The sequence below is a fragment of the Pectinophora gossypiella genome, unplaced genomic scaffold (genome assembly GCF_024362695.1).
Source record: "Pectinophora gossypiella unplaced genomic scaffold, ilPecGoss1.1 Pgos_30, whole genome shotgun sequence".
Lineage (NCBI taxonomy): Eukaryota > Metazoa > Arthropoda > Insecta > Lepidoptera > Gelechiidae > Pectinophora > Pectinophora gossypiella.
In genome coordinates, this window is record NW_026063240.1 from 616681 (window position 1) to 640205 (window position 23525).

General features: G+C 36.3%; 1 pseudogene; it reads right to left on the reverse strand.

Moving 5' to 3' along the window:
* Window positions 1–18413: 18413 nt before the first annotated feature.
* Window positions 18414–23216, reverse strand: LOC126380877 (uncharacterized; annotated as a pseudogene).
* Window positions 23217–23525: the final 309 nt, after the last annotated feature.

Genomic DNA, 23525 nt, shown 5'->3' on the forward strand with positions numbered 1-23525 from the left:
AAAATGGAGACTAGTAGTGGACTATCGTAAATTAAATTGTAAAATACTGGACGATAAGTTTCCACTGCCCAATATATCAGATATTTTAGATTCTCTATCCGGTGCTATGTATTTATCTCAGTTAGATTTATCCCAAGCTTACTATCAATCGAAATTAACATCTGATTGTAGAAAGTACACTGTCAACACCGTCAGGACAATATCAGATGACGCGGTTACCCATGGGACTAAAAATAAGTCCAAGTGCATTTTCCCGTTTAATGACAGTAGCAATGTCAGGCCTTACTTACGAAAAACTATTTATATATTTAGACAATTTAGTATGTATAGGTCGAAATTTAGAATCGCACAATAAAAACTTAATAGACATTTTGAGTAGACTCCGAAAAGTTAATTTAAAGTTAAGCCCCGAAAAATGTGACTTTTTAAAGAAGGAAATGCAGTTTCTCGGACATATTATTACTCCTGAAGGTATCAAACCTGATCCAGAGAAAATTTCAGTAGTTCAAAATTACCCTATACCACAAAATGCTGACGAATCAAAAAGATTCGTAGCTTTTACCAATTATTACCGAAAATTTATACCGAAATTTGCAGAATTATCAATACCACTCAATAAACTAAGTCGTAAAAATGTTAATTTTGAATGGACAGAAGAATGTCAAAAATCTTTTGATTCTTTAAAAAACGCTTTGATATCACCACCTATATTGCAATACCCAGAGTTTGATGATAAGAATGTTTTCATTTTACAAACCGACGCATCTGGTTATGCATTGGGGTCAGTGTTATGCAATAGCGATAATAGGCCAGTAGCTTTTGCAAGTCGTAATTTAAATAAGGCAGAACTCAGATACCCCACCATCGAAAAAGAACTACTTGCCATAGTTTGGTCAGTCAAATATTTTAGGCCCTACCTATATGGAAGAAAATTCTTAATCAAAACAGACCATAAACCTTTAATATACCTATTCAATATGACAAATCCTTCAAGTCGCTTGACTAAGTTTAGGTTGATTTTAGAAGAGTATGATTATGACATAGAGTATGTAAGAGGAGCGTATAATGTAACGGCCGATGCTTTGTCACGCATAAGAATTTCGAGTGAAGATTTGAAAGGTATGAATGAGCATATTTTGTGTGTGTTAACTAGAGGACAAGTAAGAAAGATGAATGAAAGAGAGAAGCAAGAATGTGACAACCCTATTTTAGACGAGAACACTTCAAACGATTGGACCGATCACCCAAACGTTGTAAGTGAACTTAAAGTAACCAAGGACTCTACAAAGTTATATTTTACTAATGAAAAAGAATGGAAAGAAATTATAATGAAAGAGGAGAATAGAACTAATTTATTTGCTTATGATGCATCAAAATCAATTATTTACGTAAACCCTTTGTTTCAATAATATTGTGCACGAGTTGCCTTTGTGAGAAAATTAAGTGCGTTTTGTAGACAGGAAAAAGCAATGTGTACATTATCAAAGATAATTCAAATGTTGATTTAGTTACAGAGTTAACTCAAGCTATAAATAGCATATCTGAATGGTCAGGCCCGCGCGTCAGCATTATTCGCGGCGTCAAGGAGATCACTGATAACGATACTAGGCGTGTAATCTTAAACGACTATCATAATGCTTCCGTCAAGCGGCCACGCAGGAATAAGACGTATGATAAATAACATTAAAAAACGTTATTTTTGGACTGGACTATAAAAAGACGTAATTGATTTCGTTAACCGGTGCGATAAGTGCTTACGTCAAAAACATTTTAGGTACATAAAACAACCTATGATTATTACGGATACAGGATGTTCCGCATTTGATAGAGTGTATTTAGATATAGTTGGGCCCTTAGTTAAGGATAGTAATAATTATACGTATATTCTCACACTACAGTGTGATCTGACAAAGTACGTTGAAGCGTATCCACTTAGTAATAAAGACACTATTTCAGTGGAAAATGCTTTCGTCAACAACTTCATATTACGCTATGGTATACCTAGGAATATAATTTCAGATCGAGGCACAGAGTTCGTTTCAGAAGTATGTAAAATTCTCAATATCAATCAAATCACATCAACGGCTTATCACCATCAGTCAATCGGAAGTTTAGAAAATAGTCATAAAAATTTAATGTCTTTTCTTAGAATTCAGACTGAAAATGAACCACATCATTGGAGTAGTTGGTTACCATTCTAGTGTTTTGCGTTTAACACAACAGTCCATACAGAAACAAAATACACACCTTATGAGCTGGTTTTTGGAAAATTTTGTAACTTGCCCAGTAATCTTACTTCAGATATAGAACCATTGTACAACCATTATGATTATCCACAACAACTTAGGTTCAGAATACAAAAATCACAATTTGATGCTAGAAAAAATTTGAATTTAAGTAAAGAGAATAGAAAAAATCGATATGACAACTACGTTAATCCTATTAAATACAAAATTGGAGATAAGATACTATTAAAAAATGAATAATGTGTCAATAAATTTTCACCACTGTACATAGGACCATTTATTGTAATTGAGGATTGTGAACCTAATCTTAAGATAGAATATAAAGGGAAAGAAATGTTAATTCATAAAAATAGATCTAGACCTTATATGTTATGAAATTATTATAGTGAAATTATATACAAAAATATTGTAATCTTAGTTAGAAAATAATAAATAACCAAAATAAAATAAAAATTGTAATCTTTTATTTTATTTTATTTTTATGGGGGTCATGTAGTGTGTGTATCAAGCCTTACTCTTATATCTATGTGTTACGTTGGCATAGCAATGTTTGAACGCATGTATTTCGTTATGAGAGACAGATTTACAGACAGACAGTTCTATACCTTTCACTTCACCTAATCTGTCTCAATTTTCATTGTTTAAACGAAAATTCACCGATGAAAACATCAATAAATTTAGAAACGAAGTTTCAAAAATAAATTGGAATTCCTCTGTTACTATCAGGCCAATATAGATTTATAATCATTAAATTAATTTTAGGTATTTCAATTGCACAAATTTCAAAAATCCTTTCTATAGAAGTTGATGATATATCTAATCGTTCTAAATATTCGAATGTTTTTTTTATTAGTATGCACACTCCTCCGCCAATATGTAGTTCACGACAGAAGGATGCACCCATATCATAATTGTTTATATTCAATAATTTCTTCTTTTCGCTGTTCAACCAGGTTTCAGAAATACAAATGACATGTATATTAGGCTTTTCATCGATGAGTGCTTCTAGAAGGTGAATTTTATTGCAGATACTTTGCATATTTTGGTACATGATAATAAATTCAGTTTCGAAATGTATGGTTTCCTGGTACTGAATGTAATTCTTTCCGATGTATTGTTTCTTTATTTTCTTGTTTCGTGTTGAAGTAGTTCTCTTTGGTGTGTCGGTTATAGGGATGTGATTGAGGGACTGATGGTGATAATGCTAAAATTGGTGATTGTTTCATGTTTACTATATTCTCTGGTTGGGTTCTGGATAGCTTATTTACTGGGTTTTGTCTATTATCTGAAGAGTTATGTAAAGATTCTTGGTATTTCTGACCATTTACTATTAAGATGTTATTTCTGATGACCGCATGATATCCTCGTCGTCTTGTTTCTAACAGGTTTTGTCTTAGTTTCTTTCGTTGCTGCAGTGAGTTTTCATCCAGAAATTCGTTAATGGTTAATCCAGTGTTCTTGAAAAAGTGTCTATTTTCTAGGATATATTTTACCATTCTCTTGCTCAGAAGTTCAATAGTCAAGGGTCTTCTTTGACCATGTTTTCCTATTCTAAACAAATCCTCAATGTAACCTTCCAGATCGACATTCAGTATATCTTTAAAAATGAATACCACTCTTTCGTGTAGTTCATATTCATTTTCCCAATAGTATTCGTTCAACCCGTATAGAACAATTTTTTTGTAGTTTTCAACATTACTGTTTGCTTTCGTTTCTACTTCATTACGGATTTCTGAGGGATTGAGTATTTTATTTTGTATTTCTTTAATTTCTGCTTTTAACTTTGTATTCTCGGCTTGTAAATTGTCGATACTTGTATTTATTTTTATAATTTCTTGCTTTAATTTTTTTTGTTCCAATATTAGAGAATTGTTTTTTTCCATCAACTCGTTTTTTAAATCTGATACTGTCTTCGTAATTTCAGTCAGTATTAAAGTTTTTAATTCAGTAAGCAAGGATAATTTGTTGTTTTCAAATTTTTTATCTAATATTTTTTCTAGCTGCTCAACAGTTAACTGCTTATCAGACCTTCTTTGTTGGGTGGTAGAAGGCTCTTCACAATTTAACGTATCACCCAAAATACTCTCATCATCATCTGTTGTTATGTTATATACTATATAAGTAGTAACTTACCTTGTCCAAACTTTGATACAGACAATCCTGACGATTTTTACAGGGATTTCTTCACTATTATTCATAAAGAATTTGAAAATAATTTTCCTCAAAAGGTAGTTACCAACAGTCAATCATTCAAGTTCAGTGACTGGGCTACCGTAGGCATTCGCAAAAGTAGAAATACTCTTTATTCTTTACATAAGGAAAAAACGTATACACACGCTGATAGTTTCAAAAGCTACGCCAAAAATTATTCTAAAATATTTCGAAGAGTGTGTTATACAGCCGAACAGATGCATATTAGTAGTAAAATAAAGACCGCGGATAATAAAATAAAGGCAGTTTGGCAAGTAATAAATAGTGAAACAAAGGCTTCTAAACCGCGTGAATTAGAATACAATATAGAATCGGGCACTGGGTTAGTAAAACAAGATAAAGATGTAGCTGAAGTTTTTGATAAATTCTTCACGAACATCCCTGTAAAAACTACAGAATCTCTCAGGTCCTGTTCAAGCTGATATATTATTAAAAAGTAATGTTACTGCTTGCACTGAATTATTTGATTTTAAACGCGTTGATCCGAGTAGTATTGTTAAAGTATTCAAACAGCTGAAACTTAAAACCTCGAAAGATTTATGGGGATTGTCTGTCAAATTGATGAGCTCTGTTATTGATATCTTAGCACCATATCTAGCTTACATTTTTAATATGAGTGTTGAAAATGGCACTTTTCCAAATTTAATGAAAATCAGTAAAGTTATAACTCTTTTTAAATCGGGCACAAAATCAGACCCCACGAATTATAGACCGGTTTCTATTCTACCAGTACTTAGTAAAATTTTCGAGAAAATTATTCTCGACCAACTGCTATGTCATTTTAATTTAAATAACTTACTCCACAGCCAGCAGTTTGGTTTTACTAAGGGTCGGTCTACAACAGACGCGAGTGTGACATTTGTTCGACACATTTTCGATGCTTGGGAGAAGTCGCAAAATGCCGTAGGAGTATTCTGTGACTTGTCTAAGGCGTTCGACTGCGTGGATCATGAGACCTTGCTTTTGAAATTGAGGCACTATGAACTAAATAATGGAGCTCTCAGTTTGTTAAATTCATATCTAGGTGGTAGGATACAAAAGGTACAAATCAATAGTACGACTTCTTCGGGCTCTCATGTTCAAATGGGAGTTCCTCAAGGATCCATTTTGGGGCCGTTTCTTTTTTTAGTGTACATAAATGATTTACCTTATGTAGTACAGAACCAAGCTGACATTGTGCTGTTCGCGGATGACACTTCTCTTATATTTAAAATCGACAGAAAGTTAGAGGAATTTGACGAAGCAAACAGCGCTGTGTCGCAGGTTCTAAGTTGGTTTACAGTAAATAACCTAGTTCTAAATGCTAAGAAAACGAAGTGTATTAAATTTGTTCTACCAAACGTAAAGAAAGTAAATAATAACATTAAAATTAACGACGAGAAACTAGATTTTGTTGAACACACAGTTTTCTTAGGAATTACTGTAGATTCAAAACTTCAATGGGGCCCACATATTGTATCACTAGCGGGCAAGCTAAGTTCAGCAGCATATGCCGTCAGAAGGATCCGACAACTCACAGATGTACCCACTGCTAGACTTGTCTACTTCAGCTACTTCCACAGCATAATGTCTTACGGTATTTTGCTGTGGGGTCGAGCCGCTGATGTAGAAACTATTTTCATCATTCAAAAAAGAGCAGTTCGCGCTATTTATAAGCTGCGTTGTCGGGACTCTTTGAGGGAGCTGTTTAAAGAAATAAATATACTGACGGTCGCAAGTCAATATATATATGAAAACATTATGTATGTACGTAAAAACTTATCTCTCCTTCCGAGAAACTGTGAAAGGCATACTTACAATACAAGAAATAAACATAAAATTGCTATTCAAAATTCTAGATTAAGTAAATTAAATTCATCTTTTTTGGGGTTATGTATACGTTTTTACAATAAAATACCAGATAATATTTTAAATTTGTCAGAAAATAAATTTAAAGCTCACGTGAAGCTTACTTTATGTAAAAAAGCTTATTATAAGATTAATGACTACCTAAATGATAAAAATGTCTGGTATTGAATGTGTTCCTCTAGTTATTAAATAACTTGTAATGTATATCCTCATTGGTTTTTAAAAGATGTGTTGCTGTTGCAGTTTCTTGTCATTTCTTCTCCTCAGCCATAACACCTTGCGAAATGACGTAAATTCAAAAATGTTACATTGACCTTCAACAAGTTTATCCATGATAATTACGTTGAATAAATGATTCTGATTCTGATTTATAATAAAACTAGCTGGTACCCGCGACTTCGTCTGCGTACTTTTAATTTGAATATTAAGGATTATATAAAAGGAACGGTATAGCATGTGATTAAAAGAGAGTAAGTAGGTATATTTAAAAAAAATAAAATATATCTGTTTACAGTCGTTATAAAGTACCTATGTATTCCATTCTTATCTTATTTAGCCTATACGATCCCACTGCTGGGCAAAGGCCTCCCCTTGATTTTTCCACTCCTCTCGACTTTGTGCGATCTCCGGCCAATCCTTGCGATAAGCATTGAGGTCGTCACACCATCTTTTACGCGGTCTGCCTCGACTTCTAAGCCCGCCCTGAGGTATCCAGGTGAGGTATGAGGTGTATTCCATTGAGTGGCAGAAATTACCTAGGAATATTTATCGGTCCCTTATGTCCAAGACACTTACAGGGGTCAGCGTCACGTTGTGTACAAAAATATTTTAAAATGACCTAATTTAAAACTTTTTTGTACACAACGTTTGCTATTTTGTTATTATTTGTTAAAATGTAGAAATTGTTTGGACTCGACACTCGCGAGCAAGCCACGTATACAGCACGTGCGCTCCCCCACCACAAGACAGCGCCGTTGACTGCCGCCACACTTCGGCGAATGTGCGCGACGACGAACGACGACCGACGGCAGTGGCGGCGATGCAGAGTATTCGTTAAAAGGAACTTTATCTACAAAAGCCAAATTTTTTTAACTTGATACACCCAAAACTACTAAATATCATGTTCCTAGGTTCAGTGGTTAATATTTTGTATACAAAAAGTTTGGCTTCGTAGTTCCCGTTCCGAATCCGTTCCGTTCCGTTCGAATTTCGGAAAATTCGTTTGTTGAAAAACTCTGCACATCCTAAGAGACCTACGTATCAAGTTTCATGGTTTTATCTTCAAAAATGACGAATACCCATACAAACATTCAACCCGTATTTCACCCCCATACTGGTAAAAATTTCAAAATGCTTGAACAAACGATTTTTTGTTTGTTATTTAGTGCCTAAACACAAAATTTAATATTTTTATCTTGAAAAATGACGAACCTCATAAAAAATTTCAACACCTATTTCATCCCCTCAAAGATCGAATTTTCAAAAACGCTTTAACAAATTGTTTTTTTATTTCTTATCAAGTTCCTAAATATAAAGTTTCGTGGTTTTATCCCCAAAAATGACGAACTCCCATACAAACTTTCAACCCTCATTTCACCCCCTCACTGGTCGAAATTTCAGCAACGCTAGAACAAATGTTTAATTATTTTTTATCAAGTGCTTAAATATAAAGTTTCATGGATTTATATTTTAAAATTAAAATATCCCATACAAACTTTCAACCCCTATTTCAATCTCTTCGTCCCTTCTTTTCGCAATAAAAGGTATCCTATTTTCTTTCTCAGGGTCTAAAGATTGTCTGTGCCAAATTTAATCAAAATCGGTTGAGAGGTTTAAGCGGGAAAGCGTAACAGACAGACAGACAGACAGAGTTACTTTCGCATTTATAATATTAGTAAGGATTATTTTCCCTCGTTAAATAGTAAACAAACTAAGTGTAGGTGTTATAATTTCGTTGACGAACTGATTACCTATCCGTTTCTTTGTCTAAAATGAGTATTACCTTATTACTATGATTGATTACTGGGCTTAAAGTTCGTATAAATGTCTATCGAATTACCTCCTCAAGTTTAAAGCGTAGCTAGTCATGTAGTACTATATTAATTATGTGGTGTAAGTAATTAGATTTTATCTGTATGTAATGTAACAGTCAGTTGAATAAAAAAACTTATACAAATCAGATCAATTAATTGGCGTAATGTGATTCTAGAAAGAGTTTTAATGTTAATAGATAGCTAGCTATAGCTATGTGTAGGTTCCTGTAGGAATGAGATATACCTGTTTAATAAAGACAGTTGCATCAAAATTTTATCATAAATTCCCTAAATTATGGCGCCTACCTACCCTCTAAGTTAGAAAAGTGATCAAATACTAACTTGAGGTCACTCAGTTTAAAAAAAAACATCGAAATCATTCCAGTAGCTATGGCGTCATGCGCTTCTTGACACGATCACGAAATCTAGATTTCCGCGGGAATGAGGTATTTTCCCGCCATAAAAAGTAGCCTGTGTCCGTGCCTAAGATCCTATCTTTAAATTAACCAAGTCTTATAAAATTCCGTTCAGACGTTAAGGCGTGAATGAGGCAAACTTTTAAAACAAACAATTAAAAATCACTAACCTAGTTTTCTGTCTACTGCCTACGCCTTAAGTACGATAGCATAAATATTAAAAAATTAAAAATTAAAAATAGTTTTATCTATACTTATAATAAATCTGTAGAGAGGTCAATTCTGTACATTAAATATTTTTTCAAAATAACTATCAGGGGGTGATAAGTAATCGATACTGATGCCAAAAATGCAATCAGTAAAATTTTTGTCTGTCTGTCTGTCTGTCTGTCTGTCTGTCTGTCTGTCTGTCTGTCTGTATGTTCCTTATAGAAACAAAAACTACTGGACGGATTTTAATGAAACTTGGTACAATTATTCTTCACACTCCTGGACAGGTCATAGTATACTTTTCATCACGCTACAATCAATAGGAGCAGAGTAGTGAAGGGAAATCCTTTTGTATGAAAAATCTAAACCACTCAAGTTAGACGTTTGAAATTTGGCATGCAGGTACCTTAGATACCGTAGAGGTGCACTAAGAAAGGAATTCCCGAAATTCCCACGAGAACGGGAATTAGCGGGAAAATCCTTTTGTATGAAAAATCTAAACCACTCAAGTTAGACTTTTGAAATTTGGCATGCAGGTACCTTAGATAACGTAGAGGTGCACTAAGAAAGGAATTCCCGAAATTCCCACGGGAACGGGAATTAGCGGAAAAATATTTTTGTATGAAAAATCTAAACCATTCAAGTTAGATGTTTGAAATTTGTCATGCAGGTACCTTAGATACCGTAGAGGTGTACTAAGAAAGGAATTCCCGAAATTCCCACGGGAACGGGAATTAGCGGGAAAATCCTTTTGTATGAAAAATCTAAACCACTCAAGTTAGACGTTTGAAATTTGGCATGCAGGTACCATAGTTAACGTAGAGGTGCACTAAGAAAGGAATTCCCAAAATTCTCACGGGAACGGGAATTAGCGGGAAATACCTTTTGTATGAAAAATCTAAACCACTCAAGTTAGACATTTGAAATTTAGCATGCAGATACCTTAGGTACCGTGGAGGTGCACTAAGAAAGGAATTCCCGAAATTCTCACGAGAACGGGAATTAGCGGGAAAATCCTTTTGTATGAAAAATCTAAACCATTCAAGTTAGACGTTTGAAATTTGTCATGCAGGTACCTTAGGTACCGTGGAGGTGCACTAAGAAAGGAATTCCCGAAATTCCCACGGGAACGGGAATTAACGGGAAAATCCTTTTGTATGAAAAATCTAAACCATTCAAGTAAGATGTTTAAAATTTGGCACGCAGGTACCTTAGACACCGTAGAGGTGTACTAAGAAAGGAATTCCCGAAATTCCCACGGGAACGGGAATTAGCGGGAAAATCCTTTTGTATGAAAAATCTAAACCACTCAAGTTAGACGTTTGAAATTTGGCATGCAGGTACTTTAGTAAACTTAAAGCTTAGTTGCAACAGGATATTACAAAATTCCCACGGGAACGGTAGTTAGCGGGAAAAAACATTTGTATGAAAAAATCAAATCTAAATAAAAGGAGAAACTGACTGACTCAGTGACTGACATATCAACGCATAGCCTGAACGGCTAAATGTAGGCATTTGAAATTTGGAAGGGACATAGCTTAGGTACCGTAGAGGTGCACTAAGAAAGGAATTCCCGGAATTCCCACGGGAACGGAAATTAGCGGGAAAATCCTTTTGTATGAAAAATCTAAACCGCTTAAGTTAGACGCTTGAAATTTGGCATGCAGGTACCTTAGTTAACTTAAACCTTAGTTGCAACAGGATATTGCAAAATTCCCACGGAAACGGGAGTTAACGGGAAAAAAACATTTGTATGAAAAAATCGAAACCGCGTAAGATAGATGTTTTCAATTCAATTCAATTAAATTATTTATTGCATTCCATGTAGTACAATGGGGTGTTACATAGGCATAGGAACTAAAACATGGACCCTATAGGGCACAGCAACGTTGAAGGGAAGAGAGGAAGTATTTTTAGTATATATGGATTATATTAAATTGAGTATTTATTAATATATGTACGTATAGTATAGAGTATTTATTATATTAACTTTAGTTTTACTTTTAGGTATTTATTTATTTATTTTTTGTTGCACCATCCCGCATCCAAGTTGTAAATGTTTGTTTCCTTTTGTTGGTTGCCTGGAAGAAATTGCTCTAGAGCAATAAGGCCGCCCAAATTGTACTGTATTCATGTGTTATGTCTGATTGTTGAAATTCTAGTTCTGTGCAATAAAGTATATTTGATTTGATTTGATTTGATTTGAAGTGTGTATTAAAATTAAAACTCAATGAACAATCAATTAAAAAAAAATCAATTCAATCAATTGATTCAATCTAGCATGCATGCATACCTTAGTAAATATAAAGTTTATTTTTGGCTGTATTTTGAAAAATGGGAGTTATTGGGAAAAAAATTGTATGAAAAAATCTAAACTGCATAAGTTAGATGCTTGAAATTTGATATGCACTCCCACACACACAAAGATCTCTCTCTTATATAACACGCCACGCGGACGAAGTCGCGGGCAAAAGCTATCCTTACTAATATTATAAATGCGAAAGTAACTCTGTCTGTCTGTCTGTCTGTTACGCTTTCCCGCTTAAACCTCTCAACCGATTTTGATTAAATTTGGCACAGACAATCTTTAGACCCTGAGAAAGAAAATAGGATACCTTTTATTGCGAAAAGAAGGGACGAAGAGATTGAAATAGGGGTTGAAAGTTTGTATGGGATATTTTAATTTTAAAATATAAATCCATGAAACTTTATATTTAAGCACTTGATAAAAAAATAATTAAACATTTGTTCTAGCGTTGCTGAAATTTCGACCAGTGAGGGGGTGAAATGAGGGTTGAAAGTTTGTATGGGAGTTCGTCATTTTTGGGGATAAAACCACGAAACTTTATATTTAGGAACTTGATAAGAAATAAAAAAACAATTTGTTAAAGCGTTTTTGAAAATTCGATCTTTGAGGGGATGAAATAGGTGTTGAAATTTTTTATGAGGTTCGTCATTTTTCAAGATAAAAATATTAAATTTTGTGTTTAGGCACTAAATAACAAACAAAAAATCGTTTGTTCAAGCATTTTGAAATTTTTACCAGTATGGGGGTGAAATACGGGTTGAATGTTTGTATGGGTATTCGTCATTTTTGAAGATAAAACCATGAAACTTGGTACGTAGGTCTCTTAGGATGTGCAGAGTTTTTCAACAAACGGATTTTCCGAAATTCGAACGGAACGGAAGGGATTCGGAACGGGAACTACGAAGCCAAACTTTTTGTATACAAAATATTAACCACTGAACCTAGGAACATGATATTTAGTAGTTTTGGGTGTATCAAGTTAAAAAAATTTGGCTTTTGTAGATAAAGTTCCTTTTAACGAATACTCTGCATCGCCGCCACTGCCGTCGGTCGTCGTTCGTCGTCGCGCACATTCGCCGAAGTGTGGCGGCAGTCAACGGCGCTGTCTTGTGGTGGGTGGGGGAGCGCACGTGGTGTATACGTGGCCTGCTCGCGAGTGTCGAGTCCAAACAATTTCTACATTTTAACAAATAATAACAAAATAGCAAACGTTGTGTACAAAAAAGTTTTAAATTAGGTCATTTTAAAATATTTTTGTACACAACGTGACGCTGACCCCTGTAAGTGTCTTGGACATAAGGGACCGATAAATATTCCTAGGTAATTTCTGCCACTCAATGGAATACATAGGTACTTTATAACGACTGTAAACAGATATTTTTTATTTTTTTTAAATATACCTACTTACTCTCTTTTAATCACATGCTATACCGTTCCTTTTATATAATCCTTAATATTCAAATTAAAAGTACGCAGACGAAGTCGCGGGTACCAGCTAGTTTCACATAATTGTAACGAAGTTTGTTGTCGAGACTTCCCAGTAAGTAACTAGAGTACTTGTGTTGGGAATGACTCGCAACTCCCCTTTGGTATACATAAGATTTTAAAACATGGCAAATATATAGGTATATAAACACATTAAAAAGAAAAAAGATTGAATTAAAAGAAAAAGTGTGTGAGAGCAAATGATCTGCGTGGGTGAGTGTGCGTGTGTGAGTGCGTGTGTATATGTGTGTGTGTGTGTGTGAGTGTGTGTGTGTGTGTGTGTGTGTGTGAGTGTGTGTGTGTGTGTGTGTGTTTCCCAACAAAATGATTAATAAATAAATAAATAAATGATCTATTATGTAGTCCTAAGTAGGAGATTTTCTACTTCATCGTAGGTTAACGTGTGAAGCCAGTCCGAAACAAGTTTTTTACAAGTATGAAATTGTAGCGGATATATTTGTATTATTCTATTTATTTTATTATATACAAAGGGAGACTGGCAAGCATATTGACGTTGAGCAAAAGCAGTGCGGACTGTCCTCATAGGAGCCACTTTGTCGTTCCTTCTTTTGCTAAGCAATGTATGGTCATATGGAAGTAACTTGTGACAGTTTAGAGTGAGGTAAAGTATGTATAGTTTGCGGACTGACAAAAGATTACTTAATTGATAAAGATCAACTGTTGGAAACCTGTAAGGTTTAAAGAACATTACTTTTATAAGAGACCTCTGTGCCCTTTCTAGGTCCAACAGTTTCGTTTTGTTCAATCCGCCCCATATCTGGATGCAGTATGTGATAACAGGTTGCGCAAGGGCCACGTATATCTTGGTTAATAGCTGTTTAGTCATGACATGTCGAAGAGATTTAAAGATCCACATTTGTTTTCTCAGTCTATTCATAATCAGCTCGGATTGAGAATGCCAATCAAGTCGTTGATCAACCATGACACCAAGATATTTTGTGCAGCTTTCCCTCTTTAAGAGTTGACATTCGCAATCCGATCGATCAGGACCCGAACAATTGTGTAGTCTGATAGCAAAGTCATATCCGGGTTGTGTTCTTTGGTTAGGGCAGAAACAGACGTAGTTTGTTTTTGAAATGTTCAATGTAAGCAGATTTTCTTTTAGCCAGTTTGAAACCCTAACAAGCCCTTTCTCAGCGACGTTTTGTACCTCGCACCAAGAGCTACCCGTGAACACAATGGCTGTGTCATCCGCATAGGTAAAAATCCTTCCCCCGACATTCCGAAGCTTACATAATTCATTTATGTAGATGAGGAACAGAGTTGGGCCGAGAACACTTCCCTGTGGGACCCCAAAAGTGACCAGCTCTTCTTCGCTGTAGCTTCTATCTATCTTGACTCTTTGTGTTCTCTCGTCTAGATAACTACGAAAGAGAGAGAGAGCTGTACCTCGTATCCCTATGCTTTCTAGTCTGTTTACAAGAGTGGGCACAGAAACGGTATCGAAGGCCTTTCTAAGATCTAAGAAGACCGCTATGCATTTCCTACCCGCATCCACTTCCTCTACTATAGCGGAAGTTAGGTCCCGGATTGCATCTTGTGTAGAATAGCCTTTTCTGAAACCATACTGAGATGAGGATAGGATATTAAACTTATTTAAATAGCTGACTAATCTGTTGTTAATTAGCTTTTCAACAATTTTGGAGATAGGGGAAAGAACCGATATTGGCCTATAATTGTTTACATCCGAGCTGCTTCCACTCTTGTAGACAGGGGTAACAATGGACCTCTTGAGAGCCTTAGGAAAACAACCCTTATTGAAGATAAGGTTGGCTAGGTTAGTGATAAGTGGTACTAAAAACTCTCTAGAAATCTTTAAGAAGCTTGTGGGTATACCGTCCCACCCAGGGGCACTCCCAGAGTCCAGACTCATCAGGATACTGTCCACCTCTTGTTGGCTTGTTTCTAGTAGAACAAAGGTAGATAACTGTGTTTGGAGAGAAGTGAAGCTGTTATTTATATTTCCGATTTGAGAGATAATATCTTCTGCTAAGTTTTTGCCAATGTTTACAAAGAATTTATTAACGTAATTGACAGAGTTTTGAGGTATAGGGGTAATGAAGAGTAGATCAGTATTTTTAGAATGAGGGGGTTTATATTGTGTAATTTCATTGATTGTAGCCCAGAGATTTCTAGGGTTATTAACCGAGCCATTTATTTTTCTTTTATGGAATCGATTTTTAAGTTTTTTAATTTGGTTACTACAAAAGTTTCGAAATCGTTTAAAAGTTATTTTCAAAATAAGGTTGCAAGGATCAATCCTCAATTTTTGCTGCATTTTATTTCGGAGTCTAATACATTGGAGCATGCCAGGGGTTATCCAGGGCTTTATCATTCGCTTACTACAAGAGATAGCCGTTGTTTTAGAGTTGGTATCAAGAACTGTTTTGATAATATTAATGAGTCCATCTGCATAAAGATTGGGGTCATTACAAATGTTTAGGTGTGATACATCAGATTTTAGAAGTCCTTTATACGCATTTTCAAAGTCGATCATTATTTTATACTTTCTGGGCGTGTAATGTTTGTAAGTATGTATAATACTCAGATAGACCAAATTGTGGTCGCTTACTGTGGTATCTAAGACTGCAATGTGGGCTGAGTTACGGTGTCTGTTGATTTTGAGGATGACGTGGTCAAGGGAGCTATCTCCTCTTGTAGGTAACAAGTGGCCGGGTAAGAGCCCATGAATGGAAAGTACATTTAAGTAGTGTAGTCTGTTACGACGTTCCTGGGCGTTTTCTTTTGGAGAGATTATTAGGTCAATATTTATGTCTCCAATTAGTATAATATTGTCATTTTCGGAAAGAGTTTCTAGGTGTGTATTTAATGAGCCAATGAAGCCCTCGGCGTTTGCGTGCGACGGGGAGCGATAAATACCTAAAAATATGTAGTTTAGAAGCTTAATTTGAAGACCAGTTGCATCGGATAAATTGAGTTCGGTTATTCCAACTTGGAAGCAGTTCCTGGTGTATACTACTACACCATCGTTTTGATTTAGCTGTTTGAGCGTCTGATAAGATGTGTAGTTTTTCAGTTGAGGTACGGGTTTACCTATTTTAAGCCTACATTCGGTGAGGATGATTATGTCGGGGTCATGCGGTAATTGTGACATAGTAACTTGGAGGTCATCAAAATTTTTATATATACTTACCATATTTTGGGTGATAATGGATAGATTGTTGGTGCTGGTATTATCAGTACATTTGATTAATTCCTGAATATTACACCGTGTCGAATCTGCAATTTGTATTAAGTCTAATTCCTGTAAAGTATCTAAGCTATCCATAATAAAAGAAAATAAAAGTTTAGTATAAAAGTTTGGTAAATAAATAAAAATAAGTAAAGTCGTAGTTTTTTATATACACATTTCATAAATATAGGTATAGGGTTACGTTTAAGATAGTTACGTAAGGTTATTATCAGTACGAGACGGGGTTTTGTGTGGTATTGTTGGGAGTGTTTGGGTTTTCTTGATTGTGTAAGTGGTGTTGGTGAAAGTGTCATAATTATATTTAACAATGTAAGAGTTTTTTGTGCGACTGCTGTCGTTGGGTGTGTGTTATTTATGAGTAGGTGTGTTAGTGTAAGTTGGGGGTACATGTTTATAAAATATAACATAAGTTCGGCTGACAGTTTTTGTATGTACTTGCATAAGGCAGGCAAATATATAGAGAAGGTTATCAAACTAATGGCACACGTCGTAGTCACTAGTAGTCATTTTTCTTGTTGAAGGTGATGTACTTGTTCTTCACTTTGGATGTTTATTATTTTTGTGGTGTCATCTTTTCTCACGAATACACGTCCATATGCGGTCCAGCAGTATTTGTACCCATGTGATTTGGCTAGATCTCGAGCTAGAAAGTGAAGGCGTGCTCCCTTTGTAGTCAGCTGCTCGGATACAAAAACTGGTGTGTCCTCCATAGTGGTGTGGCCTAGGTGTTTCGCCTGCAACTTGGTTTTATTTTTAGTATTAAATTCCTTAGTCTTTTTCAAAAAGTTAGACCTTAATATCGCTGATACAAATTCAACAATTATTATTGGATTTTTTACTGACTCCTGTTTTCCTTTCAGTCTAACAATGTCGCTTATGTCAGGTGCTCTCAAGTCCATTTGGATGGTTTGTGATAAGGATAAGACCATATTAATGAGGTCGTCTCTTGTTTCCCCAGACTTACGCGGGACATTTTTCAACTGCACAGATGACTTACAGGAGGTTCTTTGAAGATCTTCAACTTTGTTTTCTAAAATAGAAATGTATTCACGATCCTTTTTGGCCTGAGATTGAAGCTGTTCTATTTTGAGGCGATATTCTTCATTTTGAGCCATCAAAATGCCCATAGATTGTTGTATATTAAGGTTGGTTTCCTTAATTTCCTTAAGGTCGTTTGTTATTCCTGTGATATCCTTAGTTTGTTCACTAATTAGAGTTATAATAAGCTCCCTCATCTCCTCTTTAAATTTACTGAGTTGTGAGGATAGTGGCGACGATTCGTCACCCCTAGTTCTTTTGTTTCGATGGAAAACGTAGTTTGGAGGTGTAATCTCACCCCCCGTAGGTGGTTCCGATGCTAATCCAGCAATTTCGAGAGCTTGTTGTTCCCGGTCGGGTACACTACTAGGTGGTGTACGCTGAGTAGCCATTATTAAAAGCGCAAATAGGCCTAAATGCACGGCTAACCGACGGCAAGGTAAAATTGATTGTTGAAGCTAAGTGGGTGGAGTTAACGAGTGTGACGTATTGATACACACGCACACACTCAGCCAGCGCAGCAGCCAATGGTTTAGCAGTAGGCGGGGTTTATAATGACTTCTTACTTGAAGAGGTGCGCAGGAGCAGGTAGCTATCCTTTACACGATGTGTGGTCTCACTCATTCACAATCTAATCACCAACACTTTATGTTCGCCTGGTACTCGATTCGAATTATTTCGTTTATAATTTAAACTTTGTATTTTAAATTCTCACACAAAAAATCTGTTACCAAAAACACGACCGTGTGTGACGGTATCCAGAGGGGAGAGGATATAAATATTAATAGGCCATATCCTTTTCTAGATTACTATCTATCAGCTAACTAAATTTCATCAAAATCCGTTGAGCCGTTTAGGCATGATAGACAAAACTCCCAGCAAAAACCATAAAAAAATCACTAACTCAATTCAGTTTTCTGCCTACTTCCTACCCCCTAAGTACGATGACGTGATCAATTTGATCGTACAACCGTTTGTAGATAACCAACTATTACCTTACAAAATTTCATTAAAATCCGTTCAGCCGTTTAGACGTGAAAGAGCAAAAGTCCCAACAAAAACGACTACAAATCACTAAATCAATTTAGTTATCTGCCAACTGCCTACCCCCTAAGAACGATGGCGTGATTATTTATAGCCTATGACCATTTCTAGGTTATCATCTATCACCATACCAAATTTCATCAAAATCCGTTGAGCCGTTTAGGCGTGAAAGAGTAACAGACAGACAGACAGACAGACAGACAGACAGACAGACAGACAGACAGACAGAGTTACTTTCGCATTTATAATATTAGTATGGATTATCATGTGTAATTGACCGCCAAGCGGGTAAAAAGTATTGCAGACGACCAGTATGTACCTGCGGTTGCAGTTGTGGATTTATTTCTGTGGACTGGCGGCTGCCGTTCGCTGCCTCTGCTGCGGCTGGCGCCGCGCAGGATGCGGCGGCGGTGGCGGCGGCGGGCCGGGCTGGCGCCGGGCTGAGAGCGCGGTCGCGCGGCGTTGATGCGCGGGAGGCGCGCCGCGCTGGCGCTGCCCACCGGCGCGGTATGACTGTGGGTGCTGGCTGCTCCACTGCTGGCGTGCTCGAGCCGGTGGGCCTTTGTAGTTTAAATTAGGCCTGGAACTTGACGATGGAGCTTGAATGAATTCACTCGTCTTCTTTATATAAACTTCAGTTTTTTATCGCAATGTTTGCCTATGTAATTATGATATCTTACTATTAACTGAGACCTGGTTATTGGACAGTATTGGAGATAGTGAGTTATTTAATGACCGTTACGTAGTACTGCGGAGAGATCGTGACTACGCAATGACACAGCAGAAATTTGGTGGAGGTGTTTTGATTGCGGTGCGTAAAGAATTAAGTGTTACATTTCAGCCATCATTTCAATCGAGCGCTGAAGATGCGTGGGTCAGCCTAAAGGTCAGAGGTTATGGTAAGATTCCCGTAACAGTTCATATTTGCGTTTTATACTTATGTGATCAGAAACTAGGTAATTCATTTTCATTACAGTTATCCAATTTTTTCGACAATCTTGATAAATTAATTCGTTTAAACCCGGAGGATAGTTTTCTTATAGTAGGGGATTTTAACCTTTCTAAAATAGCGTGGTCTATGAATGACAATGCATATTGTGATCCAATCTTTTTAAGAGTGTCACCGTTCCCAGACGAAAGACTTTTAGTGGATATGCTGAATTTTCTTAACCTAGGGCAATATAATTGTATAAAGAATGAGCATAATAGGATTTTAGACCTAGTGTTGGCCAGCGATAGTTTTGTAAAGGTAACTAATTGTGCTGATAACGTACTTGTTCCTGTTGATAAAAACCATGGAGCACTTTTACTTACCTTGGATTTTCAATCTTTTATCCCGCTTGAAAAAGTGTGTGCACCAATATTTTTGTATGACCTTGGTAACTATGACGCAATTAACGAAGATCTATCGAAAATCGAATGGGAGAGGTTATTTTTGGGACTGCCACTGGATGACGCGGTTGCGGAATTCTATAAAATTTGTGCAGATTTACGTGATAAATACATACCCCAAAAAACACCTCGCTGTGATAACTTCCCGAAGTGGTATACCAAGGCCTTGATAAAAGCCATTAGAGAAAAGTTCAAGTATTTTCGTAAATACAAAAAATACGGTAACCTAGCCGATCAGCTTTCTTTTCTTGCGCAGAGGGACAGAGTTCGCACTCTTGAGGCTAATTGCTATAAAAATTATATTAGGCTTGTTGAGGATTCTATAATTTGTAACCCGAAGTATTTTTGGACGTATATGAACTCTAAGTTGAAGTCACGGCATGGTGTACCGAAATGTGTTACATATAACGATCTTACTTACAGCGACGGGGACGAGATATCCACTGCTTTTTCTGATTATTTTCAATCTAACTTCTTAAATGACCCTGCTACTCTCACGAGCTATCGCTTTAATTCGCTTGAAGCTGATTCACTTGTACAGAGCGCTGCTTCAGATATAGCTTCTGTTTCTGTAGACGCCGAGACTGTTACTAAACTTCTATTAAGCCTGGATCCGAAAAAGTCCGCTGGACCTGACAAATTACCTGCTCGATTTCTAATAAGTTGTGCGAAGCTTTTATCTGTGCCTCTGTCTATTTTATTCAAGTGGTCTCTTGATAATGGCGTTGTGCCTTTATTGTGGAAACGAGCTCTTGTAACTCCTGTCCACAAAAAAGGTGTAAAGACTGACGTTGCGAATTATCGCCCTATTTCCAAGCTGTGCATTGTGTCTAATGTCCTTGAGAAAATCGTCTATAATCAGGTATACCCCGCTGTAAAGCAGTCTGTAAGTCACTCTCAACACGGGTTTTTAAAAGGGCGCTCTACAGTGTCTAATCTGATTCTGTTGAATGACGCTGTTACAGAAGCCATGGACGATGGAGCGCAGGTTGATGTCATTTATACAGATTATAGTAAGGCGTTCGATAGAATACACCATGATTTATTACTTCAAAAGCTTTCTATGATTGGTATTAGAGGTAATCTTTTGAGATGGTTTTCGTCCTACATTGACAATCGCTCACAGGCCGTTGCCGTTAATAATTATATTTCCGGGTGGCTGTCAATACCTAGTGGGGTTCCTCAGGGATCGCTTTTGGGCCCCCTATTATTCATTATTTTTGTGAATGACATCAATCTCTGTCTTAAGTCCTCTCAACTCCTGTGTTTTGCAGATGACATGAAGTTATATGCACGAATAACTTGCTATGCTGATGCCGAAGCCTTGCAGCGTGACTTGGGTCGCTTGGAGGAATATTGTCAGGCTAACCTACTGGATCTGAACGCGTCAAAGTGCAGCGTTGTATCCTACCATCGTAAACGCTCTTCGATTACTTACCCTTACATGCTGAAAGGCGAGTGTCTGCAACGTGACTCTGTAATTCGTGATCTGGGTGTCTACCATGACTCGAAATTACTATTCGATAAGCACATAGAAATAATTACTGCTAAGGCTTATAAATCTCTAGGATTTATCCTACGCACCTCCAAGGACTTTGTAAAAGCTAAGACATTAAAAGTTTTGTACTGTAGCTATGTGCGCAGTAATCTAGAGTTTGCTTCGCAAGTATGGAACCCTAGGTATTCTAAGTACATTGATATGATTGAAAGCATCCAGCGCAAATTCGTGCGGCATTTGTGCTTTAAAATTAAGCAAATATACAGTTCTAGGAACTACCTTGGCATCTGTAAAAAGCACCACTTGCTTCCTTTGGTCGAGAGAAGGAAAGTAGCTGATCTCACTTATCTCTTGAAAATTGCATCGGGTGTTGTTGATTCTCCTGGCCTGCTGTCCAAAATATGTATAAGACCTCCGAAAAAGACTTTGCGTCATAACGCCTTAATACATCTCCCTCCGGCTTCCACCTATTACCGGCAAAATTAATTTATGTGGCGAGCGAGTAACAGCTTTAATACTCTTAGTCAAACACTTGACTTGGATTTATTTAATACTGGTTGTGAAGTGGCGAAAAGATTAATAAACCGACAATTCTTTGTCTCATAAGTAATGTTGTGCAACTTTATTTGTAAAATTAGTTTGTTTTTTTTGTTTTTTTGTTTTTTTTATTATTATTATTATTATTTTTTTATTATTGTTATTATTTTATTTATTTATTTTTTTTTAAATTTTTTAGGTTGTTCTAGTGATTAGGCTTCCACTGTAAGCGATGCGTGTGTATTTCTTTTTTCTTGGTTTTATATATATATATATATATATTTTTTGTCTCACCTATTACTTCTATGCTATCAACTATTTGTGGGGATCTATAATTGGCTTTGTGTTACTAATTTAAGGATTAGACTGTAAGTGAATGCTGTTGATCTCCCTAATAATAAATAAATAAATAAATAAATAAATACCGCGCGAGTTCTTCACCACCTCGCTTAAATTTTCTCCGAATAAGTAATTGTCCCTTTTTCGGTTTTTAAAAGGATCTGCTAAAGATTTATCTACTAAAGGGACGATGACTGACCGTCTAGTGTCTGTCTCAATGTAATGGGAATCGGCGATAAGTTTTCCTGCGTCGTTTAATGTACGAACAACCTCTGGAATATCAGGATTCTTCTTTAAAAGTGACGTCATTGCCTTTCCAAGAGCTGACAAAGCTCTTCCAAGTTGGTCCTGTTTGCTCATCAGTCGCTTATCCCGAAGTCGGCACGTGTCAACCAACATAGCTTCTATCTCCGGGTTCAGAGTAGGCGCCTTAGCCAATGTTAAATTTTTCGGAAATAAGTATTTTTAGTTAATTCTTCTTTAACGTCTTTTTTTAGACCGGCGACCAATATTTTTTTAAAACTTGCAGCGATGTCGTCGTAAATATCTTCCCCGTATTCCACAGCTTCTGCTTCGGTATCACCAAGAGCTTGAAGGAGCTCCGGATCAAAAATATCTTCAGGAGCTTCGACGTGGAGGTCATTGTTTTCCGGCATAATACTACTGCCGTCATTATTACCGGCAATTGAAATTTCACTTAGTACTCCATCCAAGTCACCGCAAATTGTTCGATCGAATTCCAGATGTTCTAGAAACAAATAACGAAACGGGTATATTTATCTACTTAATTGTAAGAAGTATACATAAAAGTTCATCTTTACAATACAATACAATACAATACAAATACACTTTATTGCACCAAAATAAAAAGAAATAATTACAAAAAGTCTCTTAACTAAGTACATATCGAGAGTAAGAGTATATCTTTTCGTATTATTTTATTATAAAGTCACAAGCTGTTATGTAGGTAGAAGCATTTTTCAAGCACGATGTAACATCACTTTTGCTAAGTAATCGCGCTAATTAGCTAGCGATTTAGATTTTGTCCCGAAGAATACAACGGGATAGTAAAAAAATCTTTCGAAGAATACAACGAAAGAAATAATAAACATACAAAGATGTAATAATAACCTTCTTGATGCACATCATTATCATCGCTCGAATAAATTATGCGATTACTATTTCGGCGCCGCTTATCCAACAACTTTAACTCATATTTCTTAATTTTTCTTGCATATCGTTCTTCACTTGTTTCGTCGCGCTTGCGTTTCGACATTTGAAAAAAGAACACTTGATTCGATTTCGTATTTGGAACACTTGTGCATTCGGTGCGCGCACAGACAAGAATGACGTTGAACAGCCAGCCGGCTCCGATGTAGGAGAAAGAGACAGGGTATATTGTGTTCTGTTTCTTCCTACTCTAAATGCTTGTGCGGTGGAATGAAGGGTAGCGGACTACTACATGGTCAAAGATAAATCTCGAGACGAAGACAGGATAATTGTAATCATGATAATGTAATAAGTATGTACTGTTAGGCTGAATAGTTCATTGACAGTTATAAAACATTTTTCTATAAATGGTGATAATTGTGGAAATGAAGTACAACGCGATTAACTTTGCAAAAAACGGTTTCCAAAAGAGGAGCGTGTTCTCGCGCAGATAAATTTGAATGACTGACGTTTTG